Source organism: Coregonus lavaretus (genome assembly GCF_964263955.1).
Source record: "Coregonus lavaretus genome assembly, chromosome: 6".
Lineage (NCBI taxonomy): Eukaryota > Metazoa > Chordata > Actinopteri > Salmoniformes > Salmonidae > Coregonus > Coregonus lavaretus.
The window spans coordinates 3,168,078-3,182,798 of NC_139993.1; the positions used below are offsets into that span (position 1 = coordinate 3,168,078).

At 41.4% G+C, this 14,721-nt stretch overlaps 1 long non-coding RNA gene across 1 annotated transcript; it reads left to right on the top strand.

The window, feature by feature from the left end:
- The first annotated feature begins 581 nt into the window (after window positions 1–581).
- On the top strand, window positions 582–2,884 carry LOC311130868. Its single transcript, XR_014613400.1, has 3 exons — window positions 582–655; window positions 2,005–2,217; window positions 2,511–2,884. It is a non-coding gene; the product is annotated as an uncharacterized lncRNA (long non-coding RNA).
- The last annotated feature ends 11,837 nt before the right edge of the window (window positions 2,885–14,721 follow it).

Consider the following 14,721-nt stretch of genomic DNA (forward strand, 5'->3'; position numbering starts at 1 on the left):
CCCTCTGCCCTCTTATCCCAGGTAAGATGCTCCATGCATGCCAGGTGTGTGGCAAAGCCTTCAGCCAGAGCTCCAACCTCATCACTAGCAGCTGTCAGCACAATGGCAACTAGCCCTACCACTGACCCCGCTGCTTCTTCTTCCAACGCAAACTGGACCTGAGACAGCATCAGGAGAACCAATGCACATAGATTTTCAGGCTTCCAGCTGATCTGAGATCAGTTTTAACAAGCAAGTGAACCACTGCACATAGATAGCAACTCAGAGACTCTCACATGGTTGCTAATTTTTTCATTCTTAGGCTGATCATCAAACTCCATTGATTGTCAGTGATTTACCTGTCAGTGGGTAGTTAAAGATATGGCCCTTTGAGATGAAATACGTTTTAGTGCTTGACTTATCTAAATGTATTGCTCTTGTGACACCCACGTAGCTTCTCTGGAACTGAGTCCTCCTCTTCAGTTCTCTGGAACATCAACATTTACCTGGAATGGATTGGACAACATTTACCTGGAATGGACTCCCCACCCACCCTTCCTCTCTCTGTCAGCGCTACCCTATAAAAGCAGAGACATCTCTCCACTCTGCACTAGAACACCTGATTACTACAACCTTCAAGCGCGCCACTGCACCGAGGAAGAACACACAGACACAGGTAAATACATTATTTGAAATACATGCTTTAGGTTTTCTTTATTTTTTACATTGTAGAATAATAGGGAAGACATCAAAACGATGAAATAACACATATGGAATCATGTAGTAACTGTATTAGGTTCCGACACAATAAAATATATTGAACTCCAGATACAATTTGGCAGCTTGAACAGATGTGTGTCTCATGGCTGGAACAGTTACTCTGTAGCTCAGCTGGTAGAGCATGGCGCTTGTAACGCCAAGGTAGTGGGTTCGATCCCCGGGACCACCCATACACAAAGAAAAATGTATGCACGCATGACTGTAAGACGCTTTGGATAAAAGCGTCTGTTAAATGGCATATTATTATTATTATTAAATAGTGATCATTTGGCAGAGTTGAAAGATATTGGTCGATATTACTTAACAAGCAGAGCTTTGGTTCACACAACACAAATGATATATAACACATTGGACATGAAAAAAAGATACAAATGTAACAGCACAACAAAGTATATAAACAATTTTTTTTTGCAGGTGCCTTTTCATTTTAAACACCGAATAGTGCTTTCTAACGGTCGTCACTAGTTACCACAGTCACAAAGTGATAAACCCTGCCAAATCGTTTAAAGACTTACAATTAGCATAAGGACCAAGACATCGCAAAATACATGCAATGCCACTTAGTGCAATGGTGAGAAATAATGATAAATTGCAGAGATAAACTTTGCTTATCGAGATCTGTGCTTTATGTGGACAGTTTGGATGAGGAATATTCTTTAATTGAATCAGTGGTATAAAGTACTTAAGTAAAAATACTTTAAAGTACTACTTAAGACATTTTTTGGGTTATCTGTACTTTACTATTCATTTATTTTGACAACTTTTACTTGACACCCAAAAGTACTAGCTACATTTTGAACGCTTAGCAGGACAGGAAAATTGTCAAACTCATACACTTGTCAAGAGAACATCCTGCTCCCTCTGATCTGGCGGACTCAATAAACACACATGCTTCGTTTGTAAATGTTTTCTGAGTGTTGGAGTGTGCCCCTGGCTATCTGTAAATTAAAATAACAAAATGGTGCCATTTGGTTTGCTTAATATGAGGAATTTGAATTGAATTTTACTTTTGATACATACGTATATTTGAGCAATTACATTTACTTTTGATACTTCAGGATATTTAAAACCAAATACTTTTACTCAAGTAGTATTTTACTGGATGACTTTGAACTGAGTCATTTTCTATTAAGGTTTCTTTACTTTTACTCAAGACAATTGGGTAATTTTTCCACCACTGAATTTAATCAACTTAACCCTTAATTATCCTCTTTCTCTCCCCCTCTCTTTTCTCTATCGTTGCAGCAATGGATTGTGCTTCACATACCAACAGCCAAAATGACTGCAATAAAGAAAAACCTGTTGCCAAATGTCCTACAAAACCAGGCCAAGACATATCATGCCAAGACAAATCAGGCCAATCCATATCAGGCCAAACCATATCAGGCCAAAACATATCAGGCGCTGTGAGCGGCAATATTTCCTTTGGCAGCCAGACCAATAAACCCAGTCATACCGGTATGTAACCCTATCCAGCGGGAGGGAATCTATATATGAATGAATAATACATACATTCATATTTTATTGTTTTGTGGCCATTCAACATGGGAATATAACACACATTGATATTAGACATTTCAAAGCATAAAGTAATTACATTTCACAGCTCAGTTCCAGCACCAGCGTAAATATAGATACAAATAGAAAATTGTTTATTGTTGCTCATAGCAGTGTTCTCAGCAAACTTCTAATACTGACAACCACATTTATTTCAGCACTGTCCAATGACTCTCTCTCTCTCGTTCCCTTAGGTTAACAAAAAACTCCCAGGAAAACTGTCGCACCCAGCATCACCATAGCCAACATAACAGGTGGCAGAGTAGGTCTCTACTACAAGGCAGAGAAGATGGCTCTCTGTGACCTCATCAAGGGGAGTCAACTCAAGGGCGAATCCATCCTTATCCTGGAAGACACCTTTAAGAAGACCCCTCTTCCTCAGAACCTCGATTTCACTGGCTTCCAAGTAGAAAGTGACAATACACACAGATTAAACTACATACAAATTATTGATTACAAATAAATGGAAAAAATCACAGATATGTGAAAAAGTGCTGAGTGTATGGTCGAAATCAGCAATATAATCACTGTAGGTTTTTGACCAAATAATAAATGTTACCTTACTGAGAAAATGTGTTCCGTAAGATGTTAGGAGTGTGTGTGGGATTACATTACATGATTGGGGTTGCCACCAGATATCCTACATACTCATACTAATTTTAACAAAGGTCAACAACACAAGATTGTAATCAAAGTTTTATTTCTAAGGTTGTAGTCACGTTATTTTAAGCATACAGGGTGATGGTGCAAGACACATACAGGGAGCACAAATATATATAGCAGAGAAGAAATCTGCACATTTCCTCATTACACTGGATTTAAAAACCATGTGAACTAGAATGTTAGATGCATGCAGTGTTTCCCAACTAAAGGTTTGATGATTAGTTGAATCAAGTGTGTTAGTGCTAGTGTAAAAACTGAAATGTGCACCCGTTTGGGTCCCTAGGACCAGGATTGAGAAACAGTAGATTCATGCATCATAATGAATGAACAATACACCAGACAACTACTTTCAAGCACATGGCTCTGTCCACCAACCCTACAATTCTGGAAACAAACCATACAAACTAATCCACCCTTTTGGGTCACAGCATTCCACTCTCCCCATCTCTCTGCCTTCTTGGAGATCATCAGTTAATTTTAAATCACCTTAAATATCGCCAAGAAAACAATATTACTCAACTAGAAAAACAGAAACCAACTGTGTTTGTCTGTCATGTTGTATAATGATTTGAAGACAAGCGCAGGAATACATATTAGGGGTTTTATTTACTCCTCCCAACACAAACACGTCTGTGTATACAAAAGGGATGTAACCCAAACAAAGAGCGAGGTGTAACCTCAACACAATACACGGGACGAGACCCGTAAACAACAAGACCACAATACATGGTACTCACGAGACCAACGGACATGGGACAATAATCGACAAGGACAATGGGGAACAGAGGGCACATATATACACAACTAATCAGGGGGAATGGGAACCAGGTGTGCGTAATGAGACAAGATAGTCCGGGGTTGGTGGTAACGATCCATGTCAGTGACGCCTAGAAAGCCAGTGACGTAGATCTCCGGAACTGGTGAACGGAATGAGCAGCAGTACCGGGGGGATCCGTGACATTGTCAACAGATTAACCTTCTCACAGACCACATCACAATGGAAAAAATTACAGCATCCACCAAAGACTAAATTCAATCCTTCAACGAAAACTGGACCCCACTCCTCAACTCCACCGCTGAGCTGATCCCACCCTAGTGTTTCCTCTACCACCCAAGTTGCTATTACTATTTATTTGTATACATTATATGGAGCAGCAGTTGAAAGGTACAACGTTTGATAGTTGATAGATGTTGTACAGTCAGGTCCATAATTATTGGTACTCTTGAAAAAGGTTAGCAAAGAATACTGAGCTATATTGAATGCAATTTTTTGGGGGGGAAATTGTATTCTTTTAAACTAATACAATTGTTCAGTTAAAGAGGTTTTGTTTAACAAGTAAGAAAAAAAAAAATATATATATATATATTATGGTAAAAATTATTACCACCCTTGTTTTGAATACTCCAGCACACTCCCCTTGCAAGGTTAATGACACTGAGCCAATAAAAAGAGAGAAAACATGTTGGGAGGATTTTGCAAATGCAAATTAATTACTTAAAAATCATACAATGTGATTTTCTGGATTTTTGTTTTAGATTCCGTCTCTCACAGTTGAAGTGTACCTATGATAAATATTACAGACCACTACATGCTTTGTAAGTAGGAAAACCTGCAAAATCGGCAATGTATCAAATACTTGTTCTCCCCACTGTATATATATATATATATATATATATATATATATATATATATGGTCCATAGACTACTTTCAGGGTGAGGAACTGCTAACCTTGTTATAAAAGAGTGAACTTCCCCTTTAATACAGTATGTCCCCTCTGCCCTGCTATCCCCCCATGTGTGCCTCAGTGTGGCAAAGCCTTCAGCCAGAGCTCCAACGTCATCACCCACAGCCGTCAGCACAGTAGCAACCAGCCCAACCGCTGCCCTCGCTGCCTCTATGGCTTCCAGCGCAAACTGGACCTGAGACAGCACCAGGAGAACCATTGTGCATTTGTAACAGGTCAAAGAATTACAGATTTTTGCAACCGTTCATTTTCTATTTTTTATTTTATTTTGTGAGTTGATTTCACCAAAATATTGTATTGTTCAGCATTTCGTGTAGTTTACAGATATTGGGAGAGTTAGTTGTGTAAGTGCGCCCTCTAGTGTGTTGGTTTGGTTATATGCGGAGTTGTCTCATGCTTTTCTCAGTCTGCATTCTACTCGACTGAGATAGGTATGTGTTCACTTCGGCGTGATATAAACTTGATATACCTGTTAAAACTAAAACGTTTCAAAGAAGAAGGTTGACGACATTCGATCCTCGTTTGTTAAGTCTAATGACACTGCTGGTCCTACTCACACTGCCCTACCCTATGCTTTGACTTCTTTCTCCCCTCTCTCTCCAGATAAAATCCTGCGACTTGTGACTGCAGGCCGCCCAACAACCTGCCCGCTTGACCCCATCCCCTCCTCTCTTCTCCAGACCATCTCCGGTGACCTTCTCCCCTACCTCACCTCGCTGATCAACTCATCCTTGTTCGCTGGCCATGTCCCTTCCGTCTTCAAGAGAGCGAGAGTTGCTCCCCTTCTCAAAAAACCAACACTCGATCCCACTGATGTCAACAACTACAGACCAGTATCCCTTCTTTCTTTTCTTTCCAAAACTATTGAGCGTGCCGTCTTTAGCCAACTCTCTTGCTATCTCTCTCAGAATTACCTTTTTGATCCAAACCAGTCAGGTTTCAGGACTGGTCATTCAACTGAGACTGCTCTTCTCTGTGTCACGGAGGCTCTCCGCACTGCTAAAGCTAACTCTCTCTCCTCTGCTCTTGTCCTTCTAGACCTGTCTGCTGCCTTTGATACTGTGAACCATCAGATCCTCCTCTCCACCCTCTCCGAGCTGGGCATCTCCGGCGCGGCTCACTCCTGGATTGCGTCCTACCTGACCGGTCGCTCCTACCAAGTGGCGTGGCGAAAAGCTGTCTCCGCACCACGTGCTCTCACCACTGGTGTCCCCCAGGGCTCAGTTTTAGGCCCTCTCCTTTTCTCCCTATACACCTAGTCACTTGGCTCTGTCATATCCTCACATGGCCTCTCCTATCATTGCTACGCTGACGATACACAACTAATCTTCTCCTTTCCCCCTTCTGATAACCAGGTGGCGAATCGCATCTCTGCATGTCTGGCAGACATATCAGTATAGATGACCGATCACCACCTCAAGCTGAACCCTGGCAAGACGGAGCTGCTCTTCCTCCCGGGGAAGGACTGCCCGTTCCATGATCTCGCCATCACGGTTGACAACTCCGCTGTGTCCTCCTCCCAGAGTGCGAAGAGCCTAGGCGTGACCCTGGACAACACCCTGTTGTTCTCTGCCAACATCAAGGCGGTGACCCGCTCCTGCAGGTTCATGCTCTACAACATTCGGAGAGTACGACCCTGCCTTACACAGGAAGCGGCACAGGTCCTAATCCAGGCACTTGTCATCTCCCGTCTGGACTACTGCAACTCGCTGTTGGCTGGCCTCCGTGCCTGTGCCATTAAACCCCTACAACTCATCCAGAATGCCGCAGCCCGTCTGGTGTTCAACCTTCCCAAGTTCTCTCACGCACCCCCCTCCTCCGCACACTCCACTGGCTTCCAGTTGAAGCTCGCATCCGCTACAAGACCATGGTGCTTGCCTATGGAGCAGTGAGGGGAACGGCACCTCTGTACCTTCGGGCTCTGATCAGTCCCTACACCCAAACGAGGGCATTGCGTTCATCCACCTCTGGCCTGCTGGCTCCCCTTCCTCTGCGGAAGCATAGTTCCCGCTCAGCCCAGTCAAAACTGTTCGCTGCTCTGGCACCCCAATGGTGGAACAAGCTCCCTCACGACGCCAGGACAGCGGAGTCACTCACCACCTTCCGGAGACATTTGAAACCCCACCTCTTTAAGGAATACCTGGGATAGGATAAAGTAATCCTTCTACCCCCCCCCCAAAAAAAATTTGTAAAGTGGTTATCCCACTGGCTATAGGGTGAACGCACCAATTTGTGAGTCGCTCTGGATAAGAGCGTCTGCTAAATGACGTAAATGTGCCCTTGAGCAAGGCACTTAACCATAATTGCTCCTGTAAGTCGCTCTGGATAAGAGCGTCTGCTAAATGACTAAAATGTAAATGTAAATGTAATGTATATTATATGATGAGTGTACGTACATTTAATCAAGCTGTGTCGTGAATTTAGCTATTTTTGAGAGTTTGAGAAATTGCTAACTTAGCTAACCTCGTGTTTTGTTTAGCTGTAAGTTAGCAATCGCCATTCTATCCTCTTGTGTTGAAGCCCACGTTTCAGTTTTTTTTTTAATGTTAGGCGGATTCTGGTCGAGGGTAGAGTTTTGAACATTTTCTCTCCTTGATGTTGAACAGGTATGTATTACCTATATCAGGTTAAAAATATGTGTTCATTTAAAATGTTTTAATGTATTGATTAGTGTTTAATGGCACTGAAAAGCTCAAATGTGAAGGATTACATGTTGCTTCGTGCATATTACTGTATGTATTACCTATTTGAAAGATGGTTTATGTCATGTTGCACAGTATTAATGTAAAGGCTAAAAGCTCAGAGTTTTTGGCAGAGATAACATGCAATATGACACATACATAAGATATACACCAGATGCGATGGTTATTTTCCAATTATGTTGCATTTTATTCCTTGGATTTTTGAATGTGATTATACTCAGTCTGCATTCTACTCGACTGAGAGAGGCGGATTCTGGTCGAAGGTAGAGTTTTTAACATTTTCTCTCCTTGATGTTGAACAGATTGAGAGAGTTGTACACAATAAAGTGCCTTCAAGTACGCCAGTGTCTTGTCTTCAGGGCACCGGAACACAACGCAGTAGTCGGCAACGAGCAGACCGCGCCGGCTACACATAGACCTTCAGGCTAAGACCCTGGCTAAGAGTTGATCTGAGCTCAGTTTCCAAAAATCGGGAGAACCGCTGTACATACATAGCAACTCAGAGACCATCACATGATCACAGCTGACCCCAGTTAATTTTTTCGTTATAAGGGGCACCACTGCACAAGCTGAATAGAAGCTGGGGATAGATGAAGGGATGGATGCTCCACTCAAAATTCTAACAAACATTTACCTTGACTGTAGTCGAATCCCGAATATACACTTTGCATACATATATGTGTTTTTTCAGTGTCATCCTACGGTCATATCTGAAAATAGGTCTAAAACACCTTAGAAACACTCCAATCCAATTTACACTGAACAAAAATATAAACGCAACATGTAAAGTGCTGGTCCCATGTTTCATGAGCTGAAATATAAGATCTCAGAAATGTTCCATACGAACAAAAGGCTTATTACTCTCAAATTTTGTGCACAAATTTGTTTATGTCCCTGTTAGTGAGCATTTGATCACTTGTCAAGATAATCTATCCACCTGACAGGTGTGGTTTAAACAGCAAGATCATTACACAGGTGCACCTTGTACTTGGGACAATAAAAGGCCACTCTAAAAGGTGCTGTTTTGTCACGCAACACAATGCCACAGATGTCTCAAGTTTTGAAGAAACATGCATTTGGCATGCTGACTGCAGAAATGTCCACAAGAGCTGTTTCCAGATAATTTCATATTAATTTCTCTACCATAAGCCGCCTCCAACGTCATTTTAGAGAATTTGGCAGTACGTCCAACTGGCCTCACAATCTCAGACCACGTGTAACCACGCCAGCCCAGGACCTCCACATCCGGCTTCTTCACCTGCAGGATTGGCTGGGCCTGGCTCCCCAGTGACCGGGCCTGGCTCCCTAGTGGCTGGGCATATGCCCTACCAGGCCGACCCATGGCTGCGCCCCTGCCAAGTCATGTGAAATCCATAGATTAGAGCCTAATGAATTTATTTCAATTGACTGATTTCCTTATATGAACTCTAACTTTTTGCTCAGTAGATATTACAATAGTATCGCTTTAAGTGTGTATTACAAACATGTTTATGTTATCCACTTTCAGATTTGGATAACAACAGTACTCATATTATGAATTAACAGTTTTTTATTTAGGTGATCAAACTCTTTAATGATGTACCTGTGTGGGTGGTTTTAAAGAAGTCACTTTGAAATAAACAAAGTTAATCAGTGTGCAATGCCCACGTAGGTTCTTTGGAATTCTATGGAAATGAATCATCATTTTCATTCTCGGAAACATTTACCTGGATTTAAATACCTGTGGTGGGCTGTGATGAGGTGATTTTGAAGGATTCAGGCGCAGAAGGGTAAATCACAGAATAACAGGATTTATTCTGTTCCACAGAGTTACGCAGAAATGCATCAAAACACTCCAGCTCGCAAAACAGGCGCACTGGAAAATACAAGGCACACAGGGAATATTCCCGGTGATACAAAATAAAAGGAGCTCCAACGAGCATCTCTCTCCTCCACAATAAACAATCACACACAAAGACAAGGGGTCAGAGGGAACACTTATACAGGTACTGATGAGGGGATATGAACCAGGTGTGTGTAATAAACAAGACAAAACAAATGGAATGATTAGATGAGGAGCGGCAGTGGCTAGAAGGCCGGTGACGACGAACGCCGAAGCCTGCCCGAACAAGGAGAGGAGGCTGCCTCGGAGGAAGTCGTGACATTGCCTGAGAATCCCCCCTCTCTCTCTGTCAGCGCTACCCTATAAAAGTCATCAAAATGGAATTGACCCCAACCTGAAATATGTGACATTGTGCATTATCACCAGGACTGTTTATTAAGGTTTTGATGCCAGTAATAAACTATATACAGGAAAACACACCACCGTAAATCTTATTCATGACTATATAGCCTATACTATATGACCTATATTCGTTTGTTTTGTTTTGTGTAAATGTAAAAAATAAAATTTTCACATGAAACTGTTGAGCCAGTTTGTCATACTTATGTCATGCAATAAAAGGAAAATTAATTACTTAAAAATCATACAATGTGATTTTCTGGATTTTTGTTTTAGATTCCGTCTCTCACAGTTGAAGTGTACCTATGATAAAGATTACAGACCTCTACATGCTTTGTAAGTAGGAAAACCTGCAAAATCGGCAGTGTATCGAATACTTGTTCTCCCCGCTGTATATATATGGTCCATAGACTACTTTCAGGGTTAGGAACTGCTAACCTTGTTATAAAAGAGTGAACCTCCCCTTTAATACAGTATGTCCCCTCTGCCCTGCTATCCCCCCATGTGTGCCACAGTGTGGCAAAGCCTTCAGCCAGAGCTCCAACGTCATCACCCACAGCCATCAGCACAGTAGCAACCAGCCCAACCGCTGCCCTTGCTGCCTCTACGGCTTCCAGCGCAAACTGGACCTGAGACAGCACCAGGAGAACCACTGTGCATAGACCTTCAGGGTAAGACCCTAGCTAAGAGTTGATCTGAGCTCAGTTTCGAAAAATCGGGAGAACCGCTGTACATACATAGCAACTCAGAGACCATCACATGATCACAGCTGACCCCAGTTAATTGTTTCATTATAAGGGGCACCACTGCACAAGCTGAATAGAAGCTGGGGATGGATGAAGGGATGGATGCTCCACTCAAAATTCTAACAAACATTTACCTTGACTGTAGTCGAATCCCGAATATACACTTTGCCTACATATATATTTGTGTTTTTTCAGTGTCATCCTACGGTCATATCTGAAAATAGGTCTAAAACACCTTAGAAACACTCCAATCCAATTTACACTGAACAAAAATATAAACGCAACATGTAAAGTGCTGGTCCCATGTTTCATGAGCTGAAAAAAAGATTCCAGAAATGTATCATTTGCACAAAAAGCGTATTACTCTCAAATTTTGTGCACAAATTTGTTTATGTCCCTATAAGTGAGCATTTGATCCTTTGTCAATATAATCCATCCACCTGACAGGTGTGGCTTAAACAGAATGATCATGACACAGGTGCACTTTGTGCTGGGGACAATAAAAGGCCACTCTAAAATGTGCCTTTTTGTCACGCAACACAATGCCACAGAAATGGGAGAGCCTTCCAGAAAGATAACCATCTCTGCAGCACCCCACCAATCAGGCCTTTATGGTAGAGTGAAAGGCACATGACAGCCCACTTGGAGTTTGCCAAAAGACATCTAAACGATTCTCCGACCATGAGAAACAAGATTCTCTGGTCTGATGAATCCAAGATGTAACTCTTTGGCCTCAATGCCAAGCGTCACGTCTGGAGGAAAGCTGGCACCATCCTTACTGTGAAGCATGGTGGTGGCAGCATCATGCTGTGGGGATGTTTTTCAGGGGCAGGGACTGGGAGACTAGTCAAGATCGAGGGAAAGATGTACAGAGAGAGTACAGAGAGATCCTTGATGAAAACCTGCTCCAGAGCGCTCAGGACCTCAGACTGGGGCAAAGGTTCACCTTCCAACAGTACAACGACCCTAAGCACACAGCAAAGACAACGCAGGAGTGGCTTTGGGACAAGTCTCTGAATGTCCTTGAGTGGCCCAGCCAGAGCCTGAATTTGAACCCGATCAAACATTCCTGTAGAGACCTGAAAATAGCTGTGCAGCGACGCTCCCCATCAAACCTGACAGAGCTTGAGAGGATCTGCAGAGAAGAAAGGGAGAAACTCCCCAAATACAGGTGTGCCAAGCTTGTAGCGTCAAACCCAAGAATACGAGGCTGTAATTACTAACAAAGGTGTTTCAACAAAGTACTGAGTAAAGGGTCTGAATACTTATGTAAATCTGATATTTCCGTTTATTAGTTGTAATACATTTGCAACAATTACAACAAAAAATGGCTTTGTCATTATGGGATATTGTGTGTAGATTGATGAGGGAAAAAACGATTTAATCCATTTTAGAATTAGGCTGTAATGTAACAAAATGTGGAAAAAGTCAAGGGGTCTGAATACTTTCCGAATGCACTGTAAATGCAGTGTTTTCCAACACACATGAGTGATGATGAGTTTAATCAAGTGTGTTAGTGCTAGGACAAAAACAAAAATGTGCACCCCTTTGGGTCCCTTGGACCAGGACTGAGAAACTCTGTCCACCCACCCTACAATTCTGGAAAGAAACCATACACAAACTAATCCACCCTTTTGGGTCTCAGCATTCCACTCTCCCCATCCTTCTGCCTTCTTGGAGATCATCAGTCCATTTTAATCGCCTTAAATATTGCCAAGAAAACAATATTACTCAACTACAAAAACAGAAACGAACAGTCTATTTTGTCAACAAGTTAACCTTCTCACAGACCACATCACAATGAAAAAATTACAGCATCCACCAAAGACAAAATTCAAACCTACAACGAAAACTGGACTCCACACCTCAACTTCTTGCAGCTACCACTGATCCCACCCTAGTGTTTCCTCTACCACCCAAGGTGCTATTACTATTTATTTGTATACATTATATGGAGCAGCAGTTGAAAGGTACAAAGGTTGATAGTAACCAGCCACAATAGGGACGCCCCTCAGGGGAAACAACATATTTGATACAGCAATGCCCTCAGGTAAAAGGAGACCAATCTGCCCCAAACATTATGGTAAACATATAGGGGAAGGAAATTCCTATGTTGGTAGATACAGGTGCTAACACGTATGGGATTTCCTGTTACCTGGTAATACATTTTGAAACAAAACCCATGTCCTATTCCATAGGACCTATTAATGTTGAAAATGATTTTCTGTATTCACCCACCCAACTGTGTAACTTGTTAGGTAGAGACTTGTTAACTAAACTTATTGCTACAATGTATTGTACCCCAGGTGGAGTTTTAGTTGATATCCCAAACGATGGGATATTAAACCAATCAGTAAGCAGGCAAATTGAACCACTCCCCCAGGAGGAGTGGGGGTCTGACACTGTTTCCCAGTCTATCCTGTTTCAGGAGCCAGACTCATCATGGACAGAACACTCCAATAACAGTAAACTTATATGCAGTGCTAGCCCAGTTATAAGAAATGTTGATCCCTGAAAGAAACTCTAGTGTTGACAGCTACATTTAAAAAAGGAAGCTCCCTCTCTCCCGTTCTGAATTGGCCGATGTATTTGATCATTTCAGCGCATTACATATTCATTCTAAAATAATAGACATTTAATGAGTGTGAAGCAGAAAGTGAATATCCTACAGAGATTGGTAATAAATATTAAGAGTAACATTGTTAGGGTAGACTAAAATGCAAACAATGCCTTCCAATAAGGATAAATGTTTGTTTTGTTTGTTTTTAAACCTTACAATAGGGGTAAAAGTAGAACATTGTTTGAGGGTGATCCCAACCCACCCTCACTCTCTCTGTCAGCGCTACCCTATAAAAGTGCAACCAGTCATTGAGTGTAAGGGGGCAATTACTTTTTCACACAGGGGAATTGGGTGTTGCATAACTTTGTTAATAAAATAAATAAAATAAGTGTATCTTTTTTTTGTTATTTGTAAACCCAGGTTCCATTTGTATAATATTAGGTTTTGGTTGAAGATCTGATAACATTCAGTATCAAAAAGATAACATTCAGTATAAAAAATATGCAAAAGTAGACAAAATCAGAAAGGGGGAAAATGCTTTTTCACAACACTTTATATTAGTTTGTTTTGTTTGGTGTATTTGTAAAAAAATAATATATTATTTAACTTCACATGAAACTGTGATAAAAATCAATGTGAAAACCCACTAAATAAAATGTTCCACAAAATATGTAGCCTATATAGTATGATGTGTTATCGTGTTTCAGGAGCGTACGTTTGGCTGTAAGGTGTGTGTGGGAAGTGTTTAAGTACCCTATCCACCCACCTGCTAAACTAATTTCACCAGAAGTCTGACATGAAGAAACACACCTTCATTCATACAGGTGAGTCAACATGTATTTTATTGGAATAGAGATAATGTCTTTGTCATGGTCACAGTCAAAATGTCCAGCAGGAGGGTCAACCTGGCAGGGCATTAAGCGCTGCGGAAATACCTGGAAAATGTCAATAACTCCAAATATTTTGTTTAATTTATTTCCCTGAGCCTCAATATACTTTAAAAGGACTAAACACAAATCAAAACTGTGTAGAAATGACAATGGACCTATGTACATTCATCCAGTTTCTTAACTGTGTCTACCTCGCTAATAATCACCGAAATGAAATCTAGACAGTCAGGGATCATGGACAATTCCCCAAACTACAATCTTACCCATTTTCTGAGCGGCCCTCCATGTCTCATTGAAGACCGAAGGCTACCCCTGGGGCATAATGAGTTTGACACCACTGCTCTAGAGCCTACCCTGCTTACACCTTCAACATAGGAGGACACATATTAAAATAAAAGATGACTGATCATTGCAATTGCAAAAATCTCTGAAGCTGGAGACTCTTGTCTCTCTCACTAACTTTAAGCATCTGTTGTCAGAGCACCTTACCGATCACTGCACCTGTACACAGCCCATCCGAAATTAGCCCACCCAACTACCTCATCCCTATATTGTTATTTATTTTGCTCATTTGCACCCCAGTATCTCTATTTGCACATAATCTCTTGCACATCTATCATTCCAGTGTTAATACTAATTGTAATTATTTTGCACTATAGCCTATCTATTGCCTTACCTCCATAACTTGCTACATTTGCACACACTCTATATATATTTTCTGTTGTATTTTTGACTTTATGTTTTGTTTTACCCCATATATAACTCTGTGTTGTTGTTTTTATCGCATTGCTTTGCTTTATCTTGGCCAGGTCGCAGTTGTAAATGAGAACTTGTTCTCAACTGGCTTACCTGGTTAAATAAAGGTGAAATAAAATAA